The sequence below is a fragment of the Lissotriton helveticus genome, chromosome 2_1 (assembly GCF_964261635.1).
Source record: "Lissotriton helveticus chromosome 2_1, aLisHel1.1, whole genome shotgun sequence".
In the NCBI taxonomy this organism is placed as follows: Eukaryota; Metazoa; Chordata; class Amphibia; order Caudata; family Salamandridae; genus Lissotriton; species Lissotriton helveticus.
This window is the reverse complement of record NC_136059.1, coordinates 530,852,647-530,871,621: the sequence shown is the minus strand read 5'-3', so window position 1 is coordinate 530,871,621 and position 18,975 is coordinate 530,852,647.

Below are 18,975 nucleotides of genomic sequence, written 5' to 3'. Positions count from 1 at the left end.
GCAAGAAACAAGGGTGCCTCGTGGAACTTTGAAAACCTGTGAAACCAAGCCAAGAATTCAGCTTTTTCCTTAAGAGTCAGAGTGTTTTATTCGATTTAAGAGTTTGAAAAACAGGGTCACATGAGCTAACTGCTCCTCCCAAAATGATTTGCTTCTCATGGGGCATCTTCTTAAGGTGGGAGCAATCAAGAGAGGAGGTCTTGTCTGCAAGAGGGCGGACTGTGCAATAGAACGAGAGAGCGCTGAGGTTTGTTTCCCAGTTCCACAAGGGACGAGTCCATTCAGTCATGTTTTTCTTTGCAGTCTGGTACTTGTAGTGTAAGGTTTATCCTAGGATAACCAGAACGACAAGTACCATAATGCAACGAAAAAAAACGGTATGAGCTCCCAGTGCATTGTATCTGGCCTCACTAGCCATATGAGGATGCAAACGCTGAGAAGGGCTGATCTAAAATAACCTGAGGTACAACGCCCATGAATTTCGTAAAATGCTGCCGCATTTTCAAACATGTGGTACAAAATGTACCAACGATCCTACAAATATGTACTTGCCTTGCCGCAGTCTGAAGCGCACATTTTATCATTGCCTAAGTATCTTCACTAGCACCCAATAACTACTTTTGCAGGCAAACATCCATTATGGCAGTGCCCCAGGCCGCACCTCCTTTGTGGGAAATAATGCCAGTGCACTTCTGTTAGGACTCCGAGCTACTGCACTCATCAGTAGCAGTTCAGTGCACTAACATATAGGCTCAAAATAAAAAAAATACTGTGTAACAACGTACAACAATGGTAGTGATAATTGCTGCTGCAAGCATGTTAACGTATGCGGTTTTGGTAGTTCCACTTGGTATTTCTGAAGGTGCTGTTTACGACTTGATTTAAGCTGTTGCAGGACTTTAGTAATGCGTTATGTCGCACAATATTATATTGCATGAGGTATTAGAACATTCGAGGTATCACTGTATACTGGGAAATACAGCAAAACATGTCAATGTAGTCATTTCATGTGCTGATTATGAATATACTGAATTGTGGAGGTACCTTCTCACTAATAGGGAGCTTAAATGGTTTTGCTGACACAACTTTTAAAATAGTAACTACAACATTGAAGTAGCCTGGTCAAAGTAACAGCATCGAAAAAAGAAAATTCCTTCAGTTGGGAATGCCAAAAAACAATGAAAAACACTGTTGACCAGAATCAATTAGGTGTCTCAAGTTTGCGCTTAATAAAACTTTGTAAATAAATAAATAAATAAAAATCCAGGGCCATAAAAATGCATATTCTGTAATGGAAAATTATGATCCTCAGAGTAGGGATTACCTTTCCTTGCAGATATCCACTTATTCAAGTGAAAAAGCCCGTCTTCCTGGTTTATTTTTTTTAACTGAGTAAGTTTATAAGAAGAGTGGGGAGTGGGTTCGGTCCAGGGAGGGAGGATGTGGAAATATTTGGCCAATTGCTACAAAGTCACTACCATTTTGGATACACAAAACGTTTCCATATATTTTCCAACCCTGGAAGCAACCATAGATGTTCATCAATACATTATTTGTGGAAGCTTGATTTCATAGTGGAAAGGCACAAGATCTCACCCTGGAAAATTACCAGGATGCAGGGAAAACAGGTTCTCTTTAGGCAATGTTTCTATTTGAATAGTACTCAAGCAGAGATGTGTGGCAAATGTAATGCTATGTCAAGAATGGGGCTGGAGGTACTCCTTAACGTGGGGCAGGGTGTGAAAGTGGTACTTCGCAGCTGCTCACTTAGAGTGCCTTTCGGCAATGGAAAGCTGGTAGTTATCACCAGGCAAGTGAACATGAGAATTATCTATAAAGCTCCAGGTTGTTCCAAAGTGGTGCACTAAGTTGGAAAAAGCGATTTTGTTTGAGTAATTTGTGGACTGAGGTCCAGTAGTGGATTAAGTAGTGTATAATAGAGCTAGTTCGATCCCTGGTGTTTCCATGTCCAAGTGGAAGTGATATGCTAGTCGAAATTTTTGATATGCCACGTAATACATTTTGATGGTTTATAGTCATAGGCCTCCCATAAGCGTGCTTGCATACAGTTTAGACATAGCCAACCTCGGTTTCATAGCAGCTCAGATGTAGTATTGATTTGAGGATCCATGATCTTCAGGAGTGAAAACAATGATGGGGACAGTTAAAGATGTTTCCATTTCACAAATTCTGATTGCATTTGTTTGACCAGTCATGCTAGATTAGCTTGTACCATGTCATATATGCATCTGTTCAACAGAATGCCCTAATATTAATGCCTTAATATTTGAAATTCTCAGAATCCATTTGAACAGGAGATCCGAAAATGAGTCTTCCATGGTGATATTCATCATTGGTGTAGCCACACTTTTGGTTGACTTAATTTTCTAACTGGAGAACAGTAAAAGAATTTCAGTGGTCGCCATCAATGAGGGTATAGATCAAGATGGCAGGATGGCTACAGCAATATATCATCTGCATATAACATTATTTTCAGTTCCTATGTTGCAGAATGGATTTCTTTGACCTTGGGGCGTTGTCTGATCAAAACTTTCAAGGGCTTCAAAGCTATGAAGAAAAGCCAGGGACAGGAGACAGTACTGACACATTCACTACTGATCTGGACGTTCTCTTAAAAGAACCCAATATAATTTATAACTGCTGTTGGGATCCACAGGAAAGTTGCACCATCCCTACAAATTATGCTCTTAAACCCATTCTCCTCATCAAACAAAACAGATAGGCCCACTCCACTCTATCAAATGTCTTCTCTCCGTTGAGTAAAAGAACGATCTCTTCATCTGCATCTCTCCTGGTTTGCCAGTCAAGGTAGGTTAGGATATGTAAATGGTTTTGGGCATATCATCCAGGTACAAACCGCCTTTTCTTGACAAGATGCTGTTGTTACTATTACTATTATTAGCCATGCATACAGATTCAGTTACTTAGAATTGCTTGGGAGTGTCTGAAGTTTCTACAACTACACTGATGAGATAGATTTATTTATACCATGACTACTGTCAATCCTTTATACTTGTCTCTATTTAATAATTTCTTACTTTTGGTGGGAAACCTAGCACGAAATGGGAAGAAAGGAGGGAATATTTCAACAATTACATTTCTACTTTTGAATCTGAAGTGCTATTATTAGAATAGAAAAAGAAAAATATACTACATTGTCTGGGTCCAGGTGTCTTAATAATCCATTTTTTTTCCCGACCATGATGGCGGCCCCGTGTGTTGTAGAGTAAAGGAACATCACGTACAGCGGAGTGACCCTTGGAAAGTTGACAGCGTGTAGAAAAGACGAATTTGGATGCGAATGAAGACGCACCGCTCCCAGGGAGTCATAAGAAATAGTGATTGTACCCTAAATGATTGTTCTCCTGCCGCTGCCGGATTGAGCTTGTCTGTTGTTTATCGCCCTGTCCTGAAGAGGCCAGACTTATTGGAAGGCCAAAACGCGACCGCGTCAACATTTTCCATACGGAGGAGTCTTTATATGAAAATTAATTTTGGAAAGTAATGCCTTGAGACACACTTTTGGATTTAGGTTCTGCAAATCTGTGCACTGAACCAGTGGTGTCGGACTACCTCCTAGTGCACCCCCTAGAGTTAATAGGAGGGCACTTAGCTGTTGCTACATTTGTTCTTTGAGGGTGAAAAACTATTTAGTTTTTTTGTTTTGCGTCCCATTTATTTTTGTCAAAATTGTTTGTGTTGCCTTTTGTTGTACATAGGTGTGTATATAGACATGTATATAGTGTTGTATGATGTATTAAGCGTTGACTAAACATTTTTTGTTTTGTAAGAGAAAAAAAGAGAATAAGAAATAAGAGAAAAATAATTTATGCTGATTACAAAAAATAAAAATGTGTAATCATGTCCCCGTGTATGAGTGATGAAGTACAGAATGTTTGATTAATTTTATAATGCACATTTGGCATAAAATGGGTGAATTAGTAGTCTCCTATTTTTAAAGAGCCTAGTATTTGTTCCTCCTTTCTCCATTGTTCTTGTTTTTTGCATTAAAAACTCTATGACAGCATAGACAAGAAACCTCGACAAGCTGGTGTTGGTGATGTTTATACTCACACTATACAGGATCTTAATACATGTTCATTTCCTACAGTTTGTGTTGCTTTAGAAAGATTCACATTTTTTCATTGCAAACAAGAACGTAATGAAAAAATTGAAGAGCATTTTTCTGCTTTGAAGAGATTAACTATTTCATATAATTTTGTCAATTTCCATCATGAGTTAGTTAGGGACCTAACTATAATGAATCCAGCACTCCTAATACTCAAGACAGACTATGGGTCAAAGGTGAGTCAGAAGTTGCATTGTAAAAGAAAAAAGCTGAATTAACAGGCAGATGCAAAAAAGCAAGCAACAAGAAATTGTCAAAGATCACAAGGATGTCCTAGGCAAAGTAAAACAAGGGAAGTGTAGTACATGGAACAAATCTACTTCCGAAGGAGACAATAAGGAAAACATAGTCTTGATCAATAAATCTGACTTTAGTTTTAAGTCACCTAAGGTCCATAATAGATGCTACAGATGTGGGAGATTATCACCTTGCTTATGACAAATCTTGTCCACCAAAAACCAGAAAGATGTCTGGTTGTGCCATCCTGGGACATTTTGAAATGTGAGTCATAAAAAGAACAAAAACACTTTTAAGTTTTTATCTGATGAAGATGAATGTTTATTAGTTGAGAGATTGCTAGATGATTGTGTTTTGAGTGTGGATCGTTTGAATGTTGAAGATTCAAAGAGGAAGAAACCTGTTTGTGATCTAATTACTGGAGATATTAACAACTGTATTGCGGCTGATTCAGTGTCACCCTACACTTTTGTTAATAAAGACATATAGGGAACGTTTTGGGAGTTGTTGTTCCAATTTAAAGACAGAGAAACTTTTTGCAAGCTATACATTACTCTGAAGGGTCCTTCAGTTTTTGGGGATTAGATCAGGGTGAATTAAGAAGGAAATCAGACCCCAACAAAGTAGAGCCAATGATGATTGTTAAACAACAAAAAGATGTGAGGGCAAAGATGTTAAGTTTGTTTTCCATCATATTTTCAGGAAACAATTGAGGGTTGAAAGGATTCAAACATAAGATTATGTTTAAGAATAATGCTATTTCTTGTGTACACACACTCAGACAGATTCCCATATCTATAGGACATGAAATATGTATAGCAGTGGAAAAAACGTACAAGAGGCTTGTGTGATTGAACCAGTAGACAGTTCTGGCTACCTTGATTGTTGCTTGCTGGGTCATCTGGAAAGTAAGGCTTTGTGTGGACCTCAGAGACCTTAATTAGAAAATGTTTACTGACAGATTTCCTCTACCTAGGAAAAAATAACTTCTGGTCGCTCCCCAACCGCACAGCACCACCTATCTGTGCCGTGTCCCGGCTCTCAGCCTCTGTTGGAAGTTCAAGGCCCTCCTCCACCTGCAGGATTCCACCTGTGCCTCATCCCTGGTGGCCCAGTGGCGGGCTGTAGGTGAGTCTCTGCGCACCTTGCCTGTCTGCCGTTGGGCTCTGTTGCAAGGTATTCTACTGTATTGTGCCCTTATTCACTGCTGTTGCTTTTCTGCATTTTGTACTGGTTTCTCTGTCTCTCTAACTTGATCCTGTCCGCCACCTTGTACTGTATTGTGCCCTCTCTGCTGCCCGCTTCCCGCTCTCCCACTGCTGCATCCCTGCGGCTCCCCCCCTTGCCCGCCCATTCATTGCCCCTGCATCCTGCCACACAGCTGCTTCTCCCTTCCACCTCCCCATATGGCGGCCGCTGCGTGGTGAGGTGAGTGATCCTTGGACCCTGTCTGCAGGCAGGACGCTCCCCATGCCGTACAGCACCACCTATCTGTGCCGTGTCCCTGCTCTCAGCCGCTGTTGGATTTTCAAGGCCCTCCTCCACCTGCAGGATTCCACCTACACCTCATCCCTGGTGGCCCAGTGGTGGGCTGTAGGTGAGTCTCTGCGCGCCTTGCCTGTCTGCCGTCGCGCTCTGTTGCAGGTATTGCACTGTATTGTGCCCTTATTCACTGCTGTTGCTTTTCTGCATTTTGTACTGGTTTCTCTGTCTCTGTTCTTTGCTCCTGTTGCCCCCTTATACTGTATTGTGCCCTCTCTGCTCCCCGTTTCCCGCTCTCTGTAGCCAGATATTGTACTGTATTGTGCCCTTAATTACTGCTGTTTTGTTTTTGACTGCCTCCTTGGGCCCGGACATCGGCTACAAGATAACCCGCAGGGACCGCACCAATGGAGTAGGAGGGGGAATCACCATCGTACTCAGGATAACGACCAGCACAGACAACACCCTCACCACCGCCGAACATCTGCACTTCCAGATCCACACACCGACCCCAACACTACCCTCAGAGGAACACTCATCGACAGACTCCTCGGACCACGGCCCCAGTTCAGCGACACCATCGCTGACTTAGTCAGCCCGCACGCCCTGGCCTCAACAGACTACATCCTCCTCGGAGACCTGAACTTTCATCTCAAGAACAACAACGACTCCAACTCCACCACCCTGATCACCAACCTCACCAACCTCAGACTCAGACAGCTCGTCACAACGCCCACCCACTCCACTGGTCACACGCTTGACCCCATCTTCTCCGCAAGCCCCCACATCACCTTCAGCCCCACCACCGAACCCCACTGGACCGACCATTGCTCCATCCACTTCACCTTCCGGCAATCCACTATGCACCACTGCACCCAACAGATCCCCTGCCATAGCTGGAGCAAAGTGACCGCAGACCAGCTGAACACCAGTCTCGCCTGAAGCCCACCTGCCGACCCCAATGACACCGACTCCACCGCCTGCAACCTCAGGCGCTGGATCGACGACTGTGCCAATACTCTCGCCCCGCCCAGGAAACCCTCCAACAGACACACCGACAAGAGAGCCAGCTGGTTCACCTCAGACCTCCAGGCCTCCAAACAAACCTGCCGGAAACTTGAGAAGAAATGGCACCATCAACAGACATTGGACAGCCATGTAGCCTACAATAACGCCATCCGCAGACACCATCACCTCATCAGATCCGCCAAGAGGACTTCTTTCAAAGACCACCTAGACAACGACGCACACAACAGCAAGGAGCTCTTCAACATCGTGATGGAACTCTCCAACCCCAGCTCCAACACCAACGACATCCCACCATCGCAAGACCTGTGTGACTCCCTCGCCCCCTTCTTCCATCGCAAGATTGCCGACATCTTCCAGCTTCAACAACCAGACTGTCCTGACAGCCACCGACATCTCAGACCACACACCCACCATTGACTACGACCCCCTACTCGCCTGGGCCAACGTGAACGATCACGGCACCTTCAAAACCATGAACACAATCCACTCTGGCTCACCGTCAGACCCATGCCCGCACCACATCTTCAACAAAGCCTGCACCCTATTTTCGCAAAGTCATCAACATCTCCCTCGAGACCGCGACCTTCCCGGAGAGCTGGAAGTACGCCGAGATCAACGCCCTGCTCAAGAAACCGAGGGCAGACCCGAGAGACCTCATGAACTTCCAGCCCATCTCCCTGCTCCCGTTCCCGGCTAAAGTAACCGAGAAGATAGTCAAGAGACAACTGACCCGCTACCTCGAAGAGAACAACATCCCGGATCCTTCCCAGTCAGGGTTCCGCAGCAATCACAGTACCGAACCTGCCCTCATCACCACCACTGATGACATCAGGACCCTGCTGGACAACGGCAAAACCGCGGCCCTCATCCTCTTGGACCTCTCAGCCACCTTCAATACAGTCTGCCACCGCACCCTACGCACACACCTCTAAATCGCAGGGATCCGAGACAAGGATCTGGGATAGACCACCTCCTTCCTCTCCAGCAGAACCCAAAGCGTCCGCCTCAACATCTACATGGCCCCACTCGCCCACGTCCCCGACTGCACAACCTCAACATCATCTCCTACGCCGACGACACCCAACTAATCCTTTCCCTCACCAAGGACACCCTCACTGCCAAATCCAACCTCCACGAAGGAATGAAGGCCATCATCGAATGGATGAAGTACAGCCGACTGAAGCTCAACTCAGACAAGACGGCGGTCCTCATCCTTGGCTCCAACCCCTCAGCCTGGGACGACTCCTGGTGGCCGACCGCACTGGGAGCAGCCCTAATACCCACCGACCGCGCACGCAACCTGGGAGTCATCCTCGACTCAACACTCTCCATGACCAAGCAAGTCAACTCCGTCTGATCCTCCTTCTTCAACACCCGCCGCCTGCTCCGCAAGATCTACAGATGGATCCCCACCGAAACAAGAAGAACAGTCACCCAGGCCCTCGTCAGTAGCAGGCTGGACTAGGGAAACGCCCTCTATGCGGGAGCCCCGGCCAAACTCCAGAAACGACTACAACGTATACAGAACGCTTCTGCATACCTAATCCTCAACGTACCCCGCCACAGCCACACCACTCCCCTTCTGGGAGACCTACACTGGCTCCCCGACAACAAGAGGATACCCTTCAAGCTCCTCACCCACGCACATAAGGCACTCCACCACACCGGTTCAGCTTGCCTCAACAGATGACTCACCTTCTACACCCCGAACCGCCAGCCTTGCTCAGCCGACCTCGCCCTCACCACCGTCCCTTGCATCTAAAGAGCAACTACCGGTGGTAGATCCTTCTCCCACCTTGCCACCAAGACCTGGAACACCCTCCCCCTGCTTCTACGACAGACCCAGGACCTTCTAACCTTCAGGAGGCTACTCAAGACCTGGCTATTCGAGCAATAGCAGCACCCTCCGCCCCAGCGCCTTGAGACCCTCACGGATGAGTAGTGCACTTTGCAAATGTATTGATTGATTGATTGATTTTGCAATGCCCCCCAGCTACTGAACCAGGATGGTGTCAGATACTTTGTGGGTCTTGCAGAATATTATGCAAATTTGTAATGAATGTGGCTAATCTTTCATATCCTATTTAGAAGTTGCTAAAACAGTTGTAAGTTTGTTTGGGGTGTTGAATAGGATCAATCATTTAAGTTGTTAAATTTAAAGATATGTTGTGCTCCTTTTTTGCAAGATGTTGATCCTAATTGTAAAAGTCATATCACAACTGATGCAAGCAATAGGGGGTTGGAGCACTTTTGACACAAATTAACATGTTTGGTGAGGAGGTTGTTATAGTTTTTGCTTCACGTTCTTTAACCTCATTAGAAGAGACTTATTCTGTAATAGAAAATTCGGTTTTAGCTTGTATTTGGGTATTAGATTACTTTAGACAATTCATTTGGGGTAGACATATAAATATGCCTTAGATCACAACCCTCTTACTAAAGTAATAACTACTAAAGTTCTCAGCAATACTTCAAAAAGGCTTGCATGCATTTCTCGAAGTCTAATGGAATAGAATCCTAAAATTCTACATGTTTCTGGTGCTAAGAACAATGTGACAGATTTCCTACGTTGCATGCAAATATCTGTTAAAGATTCAACTTTTTTGTATGTAGCAATAGCAGGATTAATGTCTGGCTAGGGTATTTGTTTTGAAATGTTCTGGAAATGTTGAAGAGGTATGGAGAGAAGAATTTCTTAATGACAGTATTCTATCAAACATTTTTTGGTTTACTGCGGAGGGCTGGCCAATCAAGAAAAATTTGATTGATTAACTTAAAATTTTGGGGGAATGTAAGATGAAATATAGGTGGAGAACAATCTGTTGGTTACTCTTAGGAATTACATATTAATATTTGCCTTGATTGACATCTGTTTTTTTTTTTACCGAAAAGTACATTGAGAGACATGTATTGGTCAACAGGGATTGATAAGTGTGTGGGAGATTTAGTTAAAAGTTGTATTGAATGCAGTAATACAAACAAGTCATAATCAACTTTTAGACTTCCTTTACATCCTATCGGAAGTTCTAATATGATTTGGGAAAGATTTTGCATTGATACTATGGTGTCTATTTAGGAAAATATAAAACTGTGGTATATCTTTTTGATGATTGATAATTTTTCCAAGTGGCCAGAAATGAAAATGGTTAAAAAAGCAGAAATCCATGACCTGATTCAAGTTTTTGGTCAAGTTTGTGCTCGTGAAGATCTTCCTGAGGGTATATTCACTGACAATGCTACACAATTTACTTCAGAATTGTTTCAGATGTTTTGAAAAGGAATGGTATTAGTGACATTGCTACCTCTGTATATTATTCCGAAGGAAACGTTTGTGTCGAACAATTTAGCAGAAATCTAAAGGGCATTACTCAACTGTCTGTTAACAACAACCTTCACTGAAAGAAGGAAATACAAAAAATGGCCTGATCTTACAGACGGACTCCCAGTGAAAATACCAGGTTCAGTCCTTGTGTGTTTTTGAGAGGCAGGATACCTAAAACCAAGACTATCTTCTGTGGTGTGCCAACGTTGTAGCATGGTCTACAGAATTCATGAAAGAAAGCATAGCAAAACCCCAATAGACTTACAAATCCTGGTATGATAGTAAGCACAATGTTAAGGATGTAGAACGTAAACCTGGAGATTGGATTAAAGTCAAGAAAAGTGGTAAAATTCCTAAAGGAGAGTGTAAATATACTGACCCTTTATGTGCCAAGGAGTTGAAATGCAATTCAGACTTATAGAGTGATGTAAGGCTCTGGCATTTTTGTAAGTTGTCCAAATGCATGTTGGATAAAATAAATAAAAGTTTGATTGGTTGGAAGTTAATGAACTTCCAACTCATGATGTTACAGATGATACTAATAATTCACATAGAAATTCTGGAATTTGTCATGAATTTTAGAATGTGCCTAAAGGTGAGACTACTTTACATGTCCGGAGAGGCAGTTTTGGTAGGTCTATTATCAAACCGAGGATATTCAATGATTTTGTATGTTTTACCAAAGGCAAAGTTAATTTCTGTCCTTTTATCTTTGAGCATGACATGTTCCTTTATAAAATGAATAAAAGATTTGTATTGTAATAGTACTCATTACATATCTTTGCAATACGAATTCTGTATTTTATTAACATATGGTTGTTTTTTGTTTTTATTTTGGGGGAAGAATGTGTTATGATAGGTACGTGGGTAGAATATTAAAATGTTAATTTGTTCTGTGTGGCTACTGTAGCTTAGTCTTTGTGGGCTTCTAGAATGTGGAGTGTGGGGATACAGCAGTTGGAGCTGGTACCAGAAGCGTGGAGTGTGTTTTATTATGTTGACCGGCTGAAATAATAGCATTTACCACCATAATTCTGTTGAGTCTGTGCTGCTTTAAGGCGTAAGAAGTAGCATTAAACCAGCACTACTATGCCTATGTAACAATTGCTGGAATTTATCCAAAACAGTTTCACTTAAAAATGCTCAAAAGAGGTCAGCCTCATTTAGAGGTAACCTCAAACAATAATATTAAACCAAGGCTGGAAGTACAAGAGAAAACTTGAAGGAGTACAGATGACAGTGGTTGGCGTACCGGTGGCTTGTGTAGTCTCTGGGCACCACTATCTATAATGTGTAGCATTAAAAATTACACCCTAACCTCGTTGCAGAATAAGTATCTTGCTGTGAACATCCTTTTATATGCACATATTTTCAGAATTATTTTGCCACAAAATTAGAGTGTCATTACTTTATTGCCGTTCACTTACTGTACTGTACTTTTATAAATTGAGGATATGGAGGAGAAACCATGCTATATATGGCTCCCCCATTACTCTTTTGCCTATGCATATCAGTTGGAAGCAGGGGCATATGATTTTGAGTGAAATACATAACATAAAATTATAGATGAATGAAATGTAAATAACTGGATGTTTTTCACCTCGCAGTTCTGCGTTACATCTTAGACAACTTGAGCTTCGCTCTCGCCTATATGTTGTCAATCAAAACCCTTTCATGAAAAAATCTCTGTTATTCACTGTTACCTTTCTAGAGTTCTATATGTAATGTATGGCTCTCATAGAGAGCGATTAAAGTGAATAACTGAGACTAAATCCAGTGATTCACTACTGTGATGTAGCAACAGTAGGTAAAAAAAAAACGTGTTAATGACCGTTGCTACTTCATAAAGAAATTATAGACTGCTATGAATGGGCTCTGTGGAAGCATGGGAGAGCAGCTCTCTAGTGCAGGGAGCACAACTTTGGGCGGGAAGGGAAGGAACAGACAGTGGGAGATAGTGGTAGTGTCAAGAAGCCATATTTTTAATATTTGGGAACGGGAGGAGAGGCCGGGTTATGCATGGCTACCTACTTACTCCTCTGTTCCTGTGTAGCAGTTGAAAGCAGGAGCAGATTTGTTTTGGACAATACATAACATAAAATTATAGATGCGTAAAAAGTGAAATACAGGGGTGGTTTTTAACTCAGGGTTCTGAGTAACATCATAGTCAACTTGTGCTCCATTCTTGATGTCTATTTGATGTCAGTCAGAGACCCTCAATGAAAACATCTCCACAATTCACTCCTACCATTTATAATTCTAGATGTTTAAACATGCCCATTTCCTTCCATTTCAATTGGTCCTTGGAAGGCCAGTACAGCATGTTTCCGTATGTCACCAGAAAAGATAGCAACAATAGTAACAAGGGGATGGATGAAATGCTTGAATTAAGCTCAGGCACTGGCAATTGCCTGCTACCGCACTGAAGTCAATTGTTTTTTGCCCACCATACCACCTCAGTTTGAACCCAGCTATATGCAAATCAGTGTTGACCCTGGTTCAATAGCAACAGTCCACCCTAACTGCCAGGTCATATGCAAAACAGTTTGGGATGGACTTTATCAATTGGAGCAGAATCAAGACTGATTTGCATGACTTGGACGAAACTGAGGTGGCATTTGGGTGAAAAGCGACACATTGGGATGCAGGCCAGAGTTATTGCCAGTGGCTGAGATTAAAATAAGCCTACCATTCATCACCTTGTTATTGATGCCTTATGTGTGATGGATATGCCCAGATGTGGGTGCCATGCTCTCTCGTCCACTGGACCCTAGGTATACTTGGCTGATGATCCCTAATATGGGCAAACCTGGTCTGGGTTATTTGTGTTCCAGTTCAGGGAGAACCTGAACTGGCATTTAGGGCTGGGCTGTTCCCAATGGAGTAGGGTCAAGACTGATTTAAATGCTGCTGGGTCAAAACTGATGAATCATGGTAGCAGAATGACGATGGATGTAGGTGTAGCCCTGAGAAAGTGGCTGAGATTAATTTAAGCATTCCAACCATCACCTTGTTTTTGATATTGAAATATAGGTCACAGCATGCATCCTTGACACTATGTACAAAACTGCAGCTTATGTGCCCTTCTAGGTAGATCATGCATTCACACTGATAAACCTTGCAGTTTTGTTCACAGACTGGTGATGTCTTACAAAGCTTGGCTCTCCCACTAGTGAGACAGTAATCCTATTATTACAGGGTGCATGCTCTGCACATCTGCCTTTATTCAGTTGCCTTAAAAAATTTGTAGTAAAATAGGCTGTGTTTTGTGCTCTCTCTTCCTCGTGTGTCTACAAAACATACCAAATGCATGCTGCAGCACACAAAAGGCTAAGTCCATACTGGTGCTACTGGAGAAAATTTACTATGGTGACGGTTACAGCACTGAAAGCCCAGCCCATGCCACACTATGCTAAGTCAATGCTGGGTAAAGTCATTAGTTACTACAGTTCAAAGGGTTAAGTTCAATGGGCCAAATGTATTGACCCCTTGCATGCGGCCGTCCGACGTCACGGTGGGCGTGTGCGGAGGACGGCCGGGGGCCGTCCGAACCACGCCCACGCCATAAATCACCCGCACCGCGGCGAAGGGATTAAGAGAGCAGGCTTAAAAACTGTCTTTAAATTGCATACTGTTGTTTTGTGACCAATCTTTAATTTTGTCAGGTAACATATCTGCTGAATTCCAATGTCAGAGCTGGGTGTTTTATGAGGTGTGGAGCGGTCATATAGTAGTTACACGCATGTTTTATACAACCGGGTTTTCGCCTGCGGTGCATTCGATGGCCGGTAGAAACACCATACTCCCCTGGTACTATCCTAAGATTGACGAACGCACGCCATTCAAATGAAATACAGTTGGGTTAAGTAACAGACAGAATTAGTGATGAACAAGAGATTTCTTTTCTTCAGTGTTGTATTTTCTTTTCTTCAGGTCACCTTCTTTTAACCAACATGCGTATTGTCGTTTATTGGGGTTATCTCTACGATTTCGTCAGTGCTAAATGTAAAGCAAATACCACTGTTTGTTCCATGACATGCTGACGCAATATACATACAAGTGATTACAGTGCATGCTCATTTATGAAATGGGGAGTATATGTCATATTGTAATACACAGTGCGAAAATTGTTAGAAACTCGTCTGCAGAGTGACGAGGTATTCATAGTTTGGAACTCAAGCACGTGAATACAAATTCTAAGACATGTTTCAAGCATAAGTGTCATACGTGGATTATGCTAATGTCTTTCCTTAAAGCCCAGAAGTGAATATAAAGGACTATTCAATCTCTGTCCTGGATAAGAGGATTAAGAATTATTTAATATTTCGTCTCTCTGCACACATGTTTCTGACAATTTCTGCACTGTGTATTACAATATGACATTCACATGAACTTCTGAATTCATTTGGAATGGATTTCCACGATGTAATCGTTACCAAAACACACACTGGATATAAGGGTGCTCCAATTACTCACTATTTCATAAACGAGCATGCACTGTAATCACTTATATGTATATTGTGTCAGAATATCATGGAACAAACTGCGGTGGTGTATTACTTTTAGCCCTGACGAAGTTGTAGGCATAACCCCCACTAAACGACGAAACACGTGTTGGCTAAAAGATGGTCACCTGAAGAATAAAAAATACAACACTGAAGAAAATAATTCTATTTTGTTCATCACTAATTATGTCTGTTGTTTAACACAACTGTAATTGATATCTGCTAAGTATGTTATAAAATATTGAGTCACAGGGTGTCACATAACAACCTGTCTAATGAAAAGAATTATGCAAGAGCCCATTTGTAATCTCCTGTGATTGGAATAGATAGAAACGCAGGGATGGTGGCCTGCAAGGAGCAGTAGGCCACTATCATTGTGCTTCCATTTCCAAATGGAATTTTTTTTTTTAAGTAGACTGTGGTCCTTGAAGGTCCCCTGGACCACAGCCTATTCCCCCAGGGCTACTGACACATTTCACAAAGGGGAAGGTGCTCCATCCTTTTGCAAATCAGTTACCACCTCCTATGACACGTCAGTAACCGAGGAATGGTTTGAGACCACAACTGCAGTCACAAAATATTTATACATACCATTGTAACTTTCAATTAGGAGGCTATTGTCATTTAATGCCCATTCTAATAGCGATTTGGAAAGAATCGCAAACCAGGTTTGTGAGTTGAAAGCGCTTTTCTGACTCACAAAAATGGGTTTTACACATAAAGGTTTTTTTGGAGTAGCAAAACCCTGTGATTTTGCAAATCACAGGTTTTGTGACGGCAAATGGGCTTTGTACATTTGACCCTATCTCATTTCCACTGTGAACCTTATCCAGCTTTATGGCTCTATGCATATGTTTGCAACATACACTGAATGGATAACACCATGGACGTACGCAATCCCATGCTTCATGATTTGGCCCTGTTTTTTTTCCAAAGAGGCAAGGGAGCGTCCTATATTTGGAACACTCAAAGGTGAGATTTGTAATAGTAATATTTTTCATTAAAAAAAAAAGACAATTGTTAAGAAACAGACCTGCTCGGAAAAGTGCTCTGCTCGACTTGAAAGACTGCAGGAAAATGCAGGTGGTTTGTCTCTTAGCACAGAAGTAAGACCCAGGGAGCTCCATATACTTAATTCTGAGATATATTTTCAGTGTGAGTTTTCCCTAGAAATATGGTTGCTTGCAAGCTTTTGGAAGTTAGTAAACGAAGTGTAAAGACTCTGTTGCTCATATGCACTTGGATTCTGCTGCTTGGGGAGCCTGCACCATCTTGATTATGTTTCTGGCAAATAGTGTTGCTGTAGCAGAGGTTTGTTTCTACAGCCCTGCTGCATTTGTTTTCTACTCATGACCGCATTGGGTAAAGTGTAGATGGGACACTTACATACCACTGGGACTTGTTCTGTGTGAAAAAGGCCCCTTTATTGAAAGAGATGCGCATCACATAAAACTTCCTTTACGCAAAGGCTTACAAAACTAAAACTTCACTATACATCCAAACAACTAACTTCCCTACCCCCTCCCCTAAGTCCTCCCTCCTCAAAATACGTAACATTAAAACTTTGACATCATGACCTATTTACCTGTCTGCTTAGTTCTTTTTAAATCCCCCCTTATGCAATGTGACTAATTAACCAATGCTCAACTTGCTCCTCCTATGACGCAACAGATTTAACTCCAGGACTTCCGGTGTGGGCTTGTTGACACCCTCCGTTTCTGCCTGCTTATCCTATCTTAATCAAAATAACCTAAAGTAAAGCCCTGCAACCTTGTGGGCCTTCTGCCTAACTCCTCAGCTGTCTCAAGCGACAACATATACATAACAATAACCCCTGCCCACCTGGTACAAACAGTTTGCCTATATATTGACCAAATCCTCTATTAATCTCCCTCTAAAATAAAAAAAGGGAGGTTGGGCAGGAAAAAGTTTACTAACTGCTTGGGGTCTGCCTTTGTGTCCACCTACCAACAAAAAGGTGTAGGGCAGCTCCAAAATGTCAGACTATATAACTTTGGGCTACATTCTGTACTGAATGTAGCCCAAGCAAGCCCATTCAGCTAGACTGTGCCTGCCTTTTCCCCAATACCCTCGAGGGACAGACCACCCTCTACTCCACTGTCCCCCAAAGCCCTATTTGTTTTAAAGGAGGGGCACTTACATACCACTGAGACTTGTCTGTGTGAAAAAGGCCACTTTATTGAAACAGGTGTGCATCACATAAAACTTCCTTGGCCCAAAGCCTTACAAAACTAAAACCTCACTATACGTCCAAACACCTATCTTCCCTGACCCCTCCCGCCCCAATATACAACACATTCGAACTTTGAGATCATGACCTATTTACCTGCCTGCTCATTTCGTTTTAAAGTTCCCACCATAAATAAAGTGACTAATTAACCTATGCTCAACTTGCTCTTCCTATGACGTAACAGCTTTAACTCCAGGACTTCTGGTGTGGGTTTGTTAAGAACCTCCGTTTATGCCTGCTTTTCCTATCCTAATCAACATAATCTAAAGTAAAGGCCTGCAACCTTGTGGGCCTTCAGTCACCAGAAAAAGGCTCTCTTGCCCTGTTCTAACCCCCTCCCCCAAAACAAATTCTCATTCCTACAACCCCAACACCATGGCCCAGAAGTCCCTCAACTCCACCAAATAAAGGCATATATCATACTCCAACCGATGCACTCCATCACTCCTAAAAACCTCTGTGTCCTTATAACGCAAGTTCACATGCTGCACCCTACCTAGACCCTCTTCCCTACAACAGAGTCTCATTTCTCTATTAACCTTCCTTCTAGCTCTATGGATGGCTGATGGCTTGACCACGCCACGCCAAAACCTCAGAAGAATAAACTCCATCCATGCTGCAAAACAGCTGTATCATCACGCTTTTACCTCCCTCAAGTCCTGCTTTATATGATGTAAAAGGGCCAGGCCCTTCTCCGCTACCAGTCAATTTTCCCCTAAATAAATAAGCAAAATATCAGGGCATGCGTTCTTACCCAACACCTGATTTACCATGGGAAGCAATTCCTTCCACTTCCTACCCCCTTTGTTAAACCAACTGATCTGCACTGCGCTGGAGTTAAAAATCTGGTTCCTGCCCCAAGTATTCCTTCCTGCTGCTCACTCTGCCCACTTCCCAAATGAATGACCAATGGGACCAGACACCATGCCAAAAAAAGAAAAAAGTGTAAGAAAAAAGAAATGTATAATTCTTTTGCACCCATCCCTTCCCCTGCCCGGATGTATCTCTGATAACAATCCGACAACCACCTACCCAAACCCTTTATCTGTTCCAGAGGCCAAACTCTCCTACCTGCCTCAGTGGCTGCCACTATTCTAACGGAATGGGTGCCAAAATCTGCGTCCCTTAAACACAACTTCGTCACTGCTTTTCTCAACACCACCAAGAGCTTGAAGGAAGGCACCCGGTCCCCGGTCTGATGTGAAAATACCAAGTCACTTGCCTTCTCTGGGTGTGTTCTGAGTCTCCTTCCCCATCCCGCTGGGCATACCTCCCCCTCTTGAACTAGCAATCAAAAGGTCACTCCCTTCGATCTTTAATTAGTTTTTGACCTACGCAAGTGTACTCCCAGCCCTTCCTGCCAAAACCTAACCTCATCCCACCCTGCTCTCCCCGACCCCTCAGTGACTCTGATAACCAGAAAACATCTCCGACATCAAGCTGAAAAATAATATTTCCTCCCTTTGAGAAAAACAATTCTCTGGCAAACTGTGCAATACTGTACAGAAAACCTGCCATGAAAGACGTTTCCTAAGTCATCCCGTTCTACCCTACTCTCTGGCCCAACCCTCCATTCCCCAGAGCGACGCCTAGCTCCAGAGCCCATGAATTCGCCCCATGCCCCAGTAAAAGCCTCAGGGGTTGGCTCTACCAAGGATCCCACTACCAGTTGGAATATCCTCTGTTTTCCACCATCCACAAATCCGTCAGCATGTGTGTCTTGCCCCTGTGCTCCTTCATGGTCAGTCCATGGAACCTCCCCAACTGTGAATGAGACAAAGCATCCGCAGTGTCATTGTCCACTTGTGGAATATGCCTTGCTTTAAATACCACATCCTGATCCAAACATTTGAGCACAAATATCCTCAGCAGCTTCAAGACCTGTATGTCCTGTATAGCTAATAGCGAAACCACTCACTCAGCGGAAAATCGATGCAGTGCAGTCCGGGGAGCAGTGGCGGTCTGTAGATTTCCTCCAAGGCAGGGAGAGCAGCCTCGA